The sequence below is a fragment of the Camellia sinensis genome, chromosome 1 (assembly GCF_055761805.1).
Source record: "Camellia sinensis isolate YWXY chromosome 1, ASM5576180v1, whole genome shotgun sequence".
Classification (NCBI taxonomy): Eukaryota; Viridiplantae; Streptophyta; class Magnoliopsida; order Ericales; family Theaceae; genus Camellia; species Camellia sinensis.
The window spans coordinates 243,458,203-243,469,694 of NC_138961.1; the positions used below are offsets into that span (position 1 = coordinate 243,458,203).

An 11,492-nucleotide genomic window follows, 5' to 3' on the forward strand; every position below is an offset into this window, starting at 1 on the left:
AAAAGAGATAGAATAGAAAGGAATATGTATTAATACGAATGAGTTGTCACTTGTCACTTATTACAAAAACTTAAACAAGAATAAAAGATTGAAGAAATATAGCAATCGACAGAAAAAAAAAAAAAAAAAAAGTGGAGGGGAGGTTTGGAAAAGGCTATCACTATTCTACTCCTAAAAATGCTACGTTAAACTACTCGTAGATAAACTCTTAGCAAGTATTTGATTATTGAGAGATGTCCTTCCTTGTATCCCTCTTGACCTATTTATAGACTCATTCACATGAGAAAAAGAAATAACTTAAGGCCACAATTTTCTTAACAAGCCCATGATTTTCTCAACATGATATATATTCAATCTTTGATAGGAACCATTTTGCAGATTTGGTGCTTGATTTGATCTTGGCTCTTTAATTTCAGCAACTAACTTTCAAATTGCTCAATTGCCATCTTTCTAGCTCTCCATTTAACATGTCATCATTTCACATCCTTAACATATTTTTCCCGCTACGTTAGCATGTCTGTTGACAAAAACAATAACAATAAAAGCAAATGTAGCCAAGGTTATTCTTAAAAATATTCTATGGTCTTAATCGACAGGCCATAATTAATAGGTCATACTCAACAGAAAAATAAAATGTGGTACAAATAATGCCCCCCTCATTTGAATGGATTGAAGAATGAAATCCAATTAAATGATTTATAAGACCTTTTACCACAATCCACAGAAAATATTTTATGGTGCAAACAATTCGAATTCTTGAAGAGTTATATTATATCTATCGTAATTTTTAATCTATCACTATCGATTTGTGAACATTCAATCTTTGGCTCTGTCGACTGACATAACATAGAGTCACATCCCTTATTTTTAAAATAAAAATAAATTTTAAAAGAGAATATTTCTATGTTAGCCACATTTTGACTAATTAAAGAGAATTCATTACATATAACATTTTTTAACCATTGTTGCTTTTCAAACCAGGTCATGAAAATTAATTTTTGGTGTAATCTATAAATCCAAAGTGGATGTTGGATCTCAAAACTCACATAATTGAATGTTATGAAAAATTCATAAATTTTGACACTTTGAACAATGTTAAAAAATTCATATTCAATAAACATGGGTTCATAACTTTCAGCCACATTTGGCTTAAAATCATGCCCTCCAAGTGAATTTTTACTATCATTTTGTGATATTTTTTAACATTTTTTAATAGAAGGGGTTGTTTGTCTTTTTTAGCCATTAATGACTTGTCACTTGTTGTTACATTTGGGAAAACATCATGCCCCCCAAGTGGACATTTACCATCAGAATTCTCAATATTTTTTTGAAAGAAGAGATTGTTTTTTAATTTTAGCCATTAATGGCCTATAAAAATTATCCAAAGTCTTATTATTTTCATGACTCGGTGTACTAACCCTTCGAGCTACATACGTTGGCTCTTTTTAAATGATTGGCTTTTCAAAAATATGTGTATTAACCATATGAGATATATTATTTTCATATCTTAATTTTTTATTGGACATTATGTCTTCTAATTTTTTCTTCCAATATTGAATTTCTTCATCAATTAGAAAAATTTGGCTTTTAAGTCAATGAATTTTTTCATCACGATAATTTAAATCTCTGTGTAAAATAATACAAAGATGACAAAATTATTTGAAATCTTTGCCTGTAAAGAGAATTGATTTCTTCTTTTAGGGCCAAGATTTCACTCTCGCACCAATAAATTTCATCATCACAATGCCAAATCATTATTTTCACATCATTTGTCATGTCATTATGTTGGCAATAAGCAGTAGAACCACCACCATAACACTGACAATTTTCAGAATATGAGGTATTTCATTGATAATCTGTATCTATGGGAACATTGCCACTCCATTGGCAGTTTACAGCCATGGGTTCACAAGATGTAAACATACCTGTTAAAAGCATGATTCCATAAAGATAAGTATGTTTCTTCACCACCATCACTCTAAGTTAGAATGGTCCCACCAGGCTTGCCAATTTGTGTTGGTAAAAATTTAGTTCATGCCCAACCGACAATGATTTGATCGACAAACTCAAATAAATTTCCTGTAAACACAAATAAAAATCAGGCTTTGTAGTTGAGGTCTATGCCTTAAATAGATTAAGGACTTCTCAGGAGGTAATTAGGCAAAGAAGAGATAAAACAGAAAATAATATGTATTAATTCGAATGAATTGTCACTTGTCACTAGTTACAAGAATTTAAACAAGAACAAAAGATTGAAGAAATACAACAATCGACAGAAGAAAAGAAGCGAAATGGATGGGGGTTTGAAGAAGGCTATTATCACTATTCTACTCCTAAAAATGCTACGTTAAACTGCTCCTAGATGAACTCTTTGCGAGTGTTTGATGATTGAGAGATTTTCTTCTTTGTGTCTCTCTTGGCCTATTTATAGGCTCAGCCACATGAAAGAAAAAGATAACCTAAGCTAACAATTTTCTTAACAACCTCATGATTTCCTCAACATGATCATATCCCATTTTTTATAGGAACCATTTTACAGATTTGGTGCTTGATTTGATTTTGACTCTTTGATCTCAGCAACTAACTTTCAAATTGCTTAATTGCTAACTTTCTGGCCCTCCATTTAACATGTCATCATGCCACGTCCTTAACATATCTGTCACGCCACGTTAGGATGCTTGTCGACAAAAATAATAACGATAAAAATAAATATAGCCAAGATTATTTTTAAAAATAGCTTATGGTCTTAATCGACAGATTATAATCGAACTTGACAATAATTAACAAGTCAAAATCGACAGAAAAATAAAATGTGGTGCAAACAATTTTGAGAACAAATTAAATTTTTATTTTTAAATTTTAAGTCCCATTAAAATTTTTTTTTTCCAACCATCAAAAATAAAATAAAATAAAATGTCAACTCACAGCTCATAATTGAGTACCTTCCTATCTTCTTTAGTAGAAAAAAAATACAAAATAAAATAAGCTCGTTGACTACATTATCACATATTACTAATGTTTCTCATTTCATCAATAATATTACTAATGTTTCTCATTTCATCAATAATTTTACTAAATATTCTTTCCACCGCAACTGCCATTATCAATGTTAGAAATTTAATAAAATATCTTATGTTCAATGAAAATATAAAATAAAAAGAATAAATTACACTCTACCTTTTTTTTATGTTTGATTATTTTTTTATTTTGACTTAAAAATTTTCCCCCTACTTTAACCTTTTATATTTCAATTTTGTTCAATTTACTTCAAAAATTAATTTATGTCCAAAATTAAATTGAAAATAATATATTGATAGTCACGTGATATAAAAATATTTTATTATATATAACTTACATTTCTGACATAAATTCAAATCACAATATAATAATAAATTTCTTATGTCACGTGAAAGTTAACGTGACATTTTTTTTTTAATCTATTTTGAATAGAAATTAGTTTTAAATAAATTACAAAAACTTGAAATATGAAATATCAAAATAGAAAGAAAAAAAAAGTAGAACTTTAAGAGTAAAATTAAAAAAATAACTAAATATAAAAGGGACAAAGTTTAATTTGTCCAAATAAAAATGATTATTTTTGCATTTGGGTGCCATTCAATTCAAGCCAACGAAAAAGTAAATAAGCAAAATGATGACCAAATTATATTTTAAAATTTTGGAAAATATTGTGGTGCAAACTCTTTAAATATTGTGTACTATATGCACCTTATAATTAAAAAAAAAACATAATTTTAATTTTTTGAGTCATAATTAAAAAAATTATTATAACTAAACACAACATGAGGTATAACTAAAGAATTTATAAATTAAAATTAAAATAATATTATAACTAAAGAAGAAAATTGATCATAATTAAAAAAAAATTATATAATTAAAAATACATATGGTATAATTTTTTTAAATAGGTGTATATTTGAATTTCTCTAAAATTTTAGATACCAGTCAATTTTAGATAGCATCTAAGACAGTCAATTGTGAGCTGCATGGCATGGCAATGATCAGGTACGTATGTAACAAATGGTTTTGGAGATGTATCATATTCAAATTTAGATCTGACAAACCTGTTTGTAGCTTCAGATTGATTAAAATAGTTAGCAGATCAAAAGAATAAAAATTATTTATATCGTTTGATTATAAATTAGTTGGATCTGATAGGTCCTTAAATCTGCATTAACTCCAAGCTGCAGCTTTAGCTACTTCTTTAAGCAATCAGATGTTTTAATTTTTTATTACACCTCATTTTAAATTTGATAAAGGTTTACCTGGGAGCACTTATTTACAAGACGCTGCATCTTAATCATTGATTGCATATTAATCATTGATTGCTGTAGACCTTAAATGGGGGCCATGCAAATCAACGGTTAAGATGTGGGTAACAAATGTCACTTATATTAACGAATAATTTTTTTATTAACCTCTCCTTTTACATTTCTGTATGAATGTCTTACATATCAAAACTACTATAAACTTTATTTGTTTTAGATGGGATAAAATAAAAGACTCATCGTGATTTAGTAATACCTGATTGACAAGATTGCAAGTTTGAGTCATCTTAGACACTAACCAAAAAGAAAGACACAAGTTTAGAAGATCTGTTTGTTGTGATTTATTCTAAATTGAAAGTTAATCATTTAAAAGCAGAATCTAAAAACAATCCTTTTCTAACTTTAAAATAATCAAAATTTTAAATTTATTTAAGTTACTTTTACCACATTAATAGAAATAACAAAAAAGTCATAAACAACTTATTTAAGTTACAACTACACCATAACTAGCAATATCTTCTTTGAGTAAAATGATTTTCACATACGAAACACAAATATGAAAAATGTGAGACCCACCATTGTCTCGCATTGATGTCTCATTATGTGAAAATCTTTTGTATTCATAACAATAGGACTTTATCTTCTTTAGTTGGACAATCCTAACTTGAAACATTAACTGTAACTCCCGTTTAGATGTAGGAAATATGAAAACCAACCCAACAACATAATGGAAATATATACATAAACTAGTCATTTTCATGTAAGAAACTAATGGGGGCAGAGGTTTTAATGGGGGCTAAGTGGGGATGCACCCTAGCTACCAAGCACTTTATTTTTGTCTTCGCTGTTAGGAGGAAGAGCCACATGTGAGAAAGAGTACTGTGTCCCCACTATTACGCCCCATGTGCGTCGCCATTTCTCTATAGTCTCATTTTTTATATACTATTCTAGTATCTACTGGTTTCACTTCCGTCCACTGATTGTGATTGTCTCCTCAATATAATATAATATAAAAACATACTCAAACCCAGAACTGCATAATCAAGGTTAAAATTATGTTTGAAAAAAACATTTTCATGAACCAGACCAATACATATGTAATAATTGATGATAATATTCATGTGGTAAGAGAGAACCAGCGTTCAAATCTCCAAACCAAACTATGATTTCCTCGTGTGATGGTGTGTGTGTTCTTGTTACACATTTGTGAGTTTCTGTTATGCTAAAATCACAACTTGGCAAAGGAGGCATAAATCACATTTGTAACTTACTTATTGCATCACTCACGATGGAGAGAGGGTAGACCATATTGTCGTCACTACTAGGGACGGAACTAGAATTTCATTATTAGAGGGAGTAAAATAAAAATAATTTTTTTCATTATATACACAAACCATACATGTATATATATACATATGATATATAAATTATATATACATAAAAAAAAATTGAGTAAATTACATTGACACCCCTTGAGATTTATATTTATTACAATTCTCCCCTCACCTTTTGGAAATTACATCTCATTTCTTGAGATTTAGGCTCTGTTTGGTTGTGCTCTGTAATCAGTTTTCTACCCCTGTGTTGGAGCATGATGTTTGGTTTCGTTTTCAAATCAATTTTCTACATTCTGCAGAGAGAACTCTGATGCACAGGCGCCTTTTTTGTCCACCCGGTTGTCCACCCGGTAGACCACCCGGATGACCACCCGGATGTCCACCCGGATGTCCGGCTGATTTCCAGATTTTTTTTTTTTTTTTTTTTTTTTTTTTTTGCAATTGATTTACATAATCGGGACAAATATTTTCTGAAAATTTTTAAATTTTTTATGTGCTTTAAAATAATTTTGAGTTGTATGTTTAGTTATGAGTTGTAAATTTTTGTATCACATATCAAATGTCACATCAATAATTCCCCACTCAAATCAAACCTCTTTTCCAAAACTATTTTCAAAACTCTTTACCAAACAAATTTTCTACACTCAAATCATAATTCCACAACACACAAACTCAAAATACAACTTATACTCTCAAATCACATTTACAAAACTCTACCAAACGCTACCTTAAAGTTTCATTACAGATTACTCTTCCCAGTAATTTAATTTTTTTAAATACCAATTTTGTCCTCACTGGGTAAATTACATTGACACTCTTCACATTTTAGAAATTACAATCCCCTCCCCAAGGTTTAAAGTAACATTATCAATTGCCCTATCGGTTAGTATTAGTTGAAAAAAAATTCATTGAAAAAAAAAAATTAATTGGAAAAAAAAAATTTTGAAAAAAATAATTAATTAAAAAAAATTTGTTAGTCAAATTTTTATTTAAAAACCAACGTGAGTTCTAAATAATATATGATAAAGAAAATTTTTAAATACATAAAATTTGATCATAATTAGATATAACTTTTTTACATGAGATATGAGCTACATGTATAGATTCCATTTCACATAATAAATTGTGTTTAATTCTATAATTAAATTATACAAAAATATTATATGGTAAATTTTGAATATAATAATGCCTTGTTTGCAGTCATTAATTGATGGGAATGGAATTGCCAATGTGTAACAGCGGTGTCACCTTAGTCGCAGCCAGTGATGCAATGGCCATGTAATTAAAAGTTGAATAATACCATAATGATCATAATTTTTTGGGTTAATTGCACTTTAACCCCACCAATTAATTCTGAATATTATCTTATCTGATCAACTTCAAAGCATTATTTTTTGTCCCCTCAATTATCAAAATTACTTCACTTTCATCCTATATAGAATGAGAGCTTTTGTACAAATTTTAATAGTTGAGGGTCTGAATGTATAATTTTAAAATATAAGAAGTTACAATAATATTCAAATGATAGTTAAAAAAATAAAGTACAAATTTTCAATGATAGTTAAAAATTTTCTTTATCATATATTATTCAGAACTCACGTTGGTTTTTAAATAGAAATTTAAAAATTTGACTAATAAAAAAAAATTTCAATTATTTTTTTTTTCAAATAATTTTTTTTCCAATTAATTTTTTTTTTCAATGAATTTTTTCTTCAACTAATAGTAACCGAGGGGGCAATTGGTAATACTACTTTAAACCTTAGGGAGAAGATTATAATTTTTAAAATGTGAGGGGTGTCAATGTAATTTACCCAATGAGGGCAAAATTGGTATTTAAAAAATAGAGTTATCTGTAATGAAACTTTAAACATCAGGGAGAGAGATGTAATTTTCAAAAGGTGAGGGGGGAAAATATAATAAATATAACCCTCAGGGGGTGTCAATGTAATTTACCCAAAAAAATTTAAATTTCAAATAGGATGAATAAGTTTTTTTTAATATAAAATAGAAAAATAATTCAAAATGAAAGAAGAATAACATATATATTTTTTATACCGGAAGGACATTTTATATATAAAATGATATATACATACATACATATATATATATTTTAAAATTTTATGACAAACAATAATGTTCATAGAAACAGGCGCCATAGCCCTCCATAGTCATCTCCAAATTTCGTTCTTGGTCACCGTTGTAAAAATAAACCATGTTTTTACTATATTAGTCCAGTCAAAAATCAAAGTACCATAATCTATATTCAGCTAAGGACCTAACACAGTTAAATTTGGGCACTATCGTCCAAATGCTAGGCCTAGCATTGCGTGGAAAACAGTTCTAACCATATGGATCCATGTTATTTTTGGTTTGACAGCATTTCGGGTACTATCTATAACATGCCACCCCTTCAATGGGCCATATAAAAACTCACCATAAAAGTGGGTGGCACTTACTTTGCCCCCAACAATCAAATAATAGAAAAAAAACAAATTAATCCAAATCAGAGACTCCATCCACATGTTTTTGAAGGCAACAGCTGTTGAGCTAATGACCCAATATCAGACAACATACGGGCAAGTGGTGACAATGGAACTTTTACATCATGGGTAAAAAAAAACCTAACATACACAGTAAACATGGTATGCATGTGTTGGACATGATTTGTTGCCATTATCAAAACACAAAAAACATAAATATCTTTGTCAATATATGGTTACCTTCACCAGAAGACAATCCACCTCACATGACCAAATCACATTTCAAATTTTAAAGAAACCAAGTGCAGACAAACAATAGAAGAGTCGCTGAAAGTTCTTTTCAGTAGAATAACAAAATAAGTGCTTTACTTAAATATAAGGAGAACAAGAATGTGGCATTGTCTGACAAGTGTATTGAGATTCAATCCCATGCACTGTGTAGTTTGGTGAGATGTCTAAATCCAAATCAGGATTGGATGGTCTAATTCAGTTGTCACACCATTGGGCACCCATGACTGCCACCTCACCAGTATGATTGTTTTTGTGATCAGGATTTAGTCAGACAACAGAACTAGCATAAGCTGGCACTACCAAAACTTCCAAGAAGAGATCCAAAACAATTTCCAACTCCTAATTTGATCCTATCAATAAAGCAACTCATTTCTTTTGGGCACATTCAAGTGTGTTCTTAATATCCCCAAATATCCCACTAAGACTGTTTGGATCTTGGATTTTCCTTTTCTTTTTCACTTTTCTCTTCCCTTTTCTTTTCTCTCTACAAATTCAAGATCCAAGCACCACATAAAAAATCTCAACTGACTTATTTGCTAGGCCTCTGGTGTTGCCATGTACAATTAAGCAACAAAACCCTCTCAGCAAGGTACAAGAAGGAAGACTTTGCAAGTCCAAAACAACATACATGTATCTCTTGTTGCAGTCAAGTGCATAGAAGGGTTGATTTGCCAAAACAAAAAAAGCAGCAATATCTAAATTGATAAATTTTGCTAGTTAACCCAAACATGATCACAATGTACAAATCAAATCATAGAAAATGGTTCTGTATCTGTACCAGCTGGATGGTCCCTTGGAAATCTGATGTGGTTCACTGATTCTCATCCATGTGATGTGACAAAATCCACCAAAGATAAGGAACTTAAAAAAAAATAAAAATAAAAACCCGCAGTTTGAAGAAAGGAACAATGCCTAGTTATTGATAATATGACCAGAGATGCTAAGCAGAAGACAAAATTAGAAAGAATTAAGCTTGACCCATCCATGCTCAGAGCCAATGGACAAATTTGAGCTGGATTTTTAGAATCAGAATTGGGCTGGAGTTCAAAATTCCAAATTGACCCGAGAGGTCTGGTTCTCTTTAATGATTTGTGCCAAGTGCATCAAATTTAATGCCAAAGTCCCTAGAAAAGAAAGGTCATTCCCCAATGTTGGACTGATTATAGACCTTAATTTTGTAATTATTTGCTTCATGTGGCTGCTTTAAACTTGAACCCTCATTCTCACACAAGATGTCCTGAGATTTTGCCAATGTACCAAGCAATGGACTCTTGGTATCAAACTCCCACGCACATCAAGCTGAGTATAAAGAGCAGAAAAGCCAATTTGAATGAGAAATTGCAGTAATTCAACCCAACCAAGTTCCCTATATGAACTTACTCTATGCTTTACAAAGACACAGGGCATCAGGTACCAACCAGCACCTAGGTTTTAACTTTCAATGAAGCTATCAAACAAATGCCATAACAGCTGAATTCATCTTCTACATATGGTAAACATACTTGATGAATATTTTTTGCCTCTTAAACATCTCAGCCAGGTGACATGAGGCAGGAGGAGTAAAGCCCTTAAAGGATTTCTTATTTCCTTTCTGTGGTAGGGCACAAAATTTCAAGGCAAAGTTGTTAAAATTTAAAAAACATTAAACTAACCCTAAATAATATATATATAGCTCATGCTAAGAGATTCAGACAGGAAATGCCATGGTCAAACAAGAGATGCCAACAAAATTACCATAATGCTAAAAAATGACAAACTAGAAGCAACATGAATGATAATGAGAGCTGCTGCACAAATCTCTAATCATAAGAATGGAGCAAAAGTCATATGTAAACTCCACTTCTCTTGTTGATAATGCTAAAAAGTACCATCATTTCCCAATGATTAATTTACTGTCTCTTCGAAAGAGGAGAAGAAAACAAGAAGGAAAGGGCAGAGATGGAGACAGATACCTTGGATTAGTAGGAAAAGGAAAGGGAAAGGAGATGTCAAGGGGTAGTAAATCTCTCCAAGCCCACCAAAATCAATCTGCCCAACAATGGACATATCGGAGAAAGGTTAGGGAACCTTTTACTTCACATTTCTGCCTGTCAAACCACACCCTTGTGTTAGCATATAAGCGTATAATACTAACATAAAGGAAAAGCCCTTGCCTTCCTATGCAACCAAACAAATGAAGAACAGAATACCCTTTCTGTCCCTCACCTTTTCCATCATTCTTAACGAAGTTTCAACAGCAGATATCATCAAATGTTCATGATCTCAGCAGAACCTAATTACCACCATACAGCAAACAAGATTGTGTGCAGGACCCCAGAGAGCAGAACTGTAAACCAGAGCATGTAGAGAAACTCATTGAATGAAAAATATCTTGCTATGAAAGGTAAGGGTTAACTCTAGCTCACAGACAGGTATGTTTATGCAGCTCCTCATGCACTAACCCAGTATGCTTATCCAACATCTAACTACAAGATTATTGATCAAAGCTGGATATTATAAGTTTACAACAGCCTAAGCAAGTCCTTGGCAATATACGAAAACTTCTGGTCAACTAGTAAGCCTAAAGATGCCAAATCATTTTCATTGACCACTAATTACAGAATGAACAGTAATAGTCTGCATGTTCCTACATTCTGAAGTAACCATTATGTTAACAAACATGGGAGGAAGAAGTGGCTCTTTTACTGATATTTAAGCTCCAGAATTTCCAGTACATACCACCTCCAGATGCCAGTACCACAACACATGAAACTGAGCGAACCTAAAGATACCTAGCAACCATACAGCATGAAAGAGAAAGCTTTACCATCCAAGACCGTGAACTTGCAACCTCTTTACTTTTTTCACAACCTGAGCTGCACACACGCGAAAGATAAAAAGAGTCTAAAATAATAGTATAAAAAAAAAAACTTCCCACATGATACAGAACAAATACCGTCATTTTCTCAGAGATATGCTGTATCACATTCTTCATCAGCTCAGCTTGTGATCCTCCACCAACAGTTTTTGGGAGGTAGAGATTGATAACATGCTAGTATATTTATCATCACTAACATTGATTTTGTTAGAATGAACAGAAGCCTGGTCATAAAATTTAA

At 31.2% G+C, this 11,492-nt stretch overlaps 1 long non-coding RNA gene across 1 annotated transcript; it reads right to left on the bottom strand.

Moving 5' to 3' along the window:
- Positions 1–9,061: 9,061 nt before the first annotated feature.
- On the bottom strand, positions 9,062–11,469 carry LOC114259315 (uncharacterized). The gene is made up of 5 exons (XR_014347484.1): positions 11,330–11,469; positions 11,201–11,249; positions 10,600–10,720; positions 10,347–10,481; positions 9,062–9,693 (listed from the first exon to the last, which is right to left on the bottom strand). It is a non-coding gene; the product is annotated as an uncharacterized LOC114259315 (long non-coding RNA).
- Between the last annotated feature and the right edge of the window lie 23 nt (positions 11,470–11,492).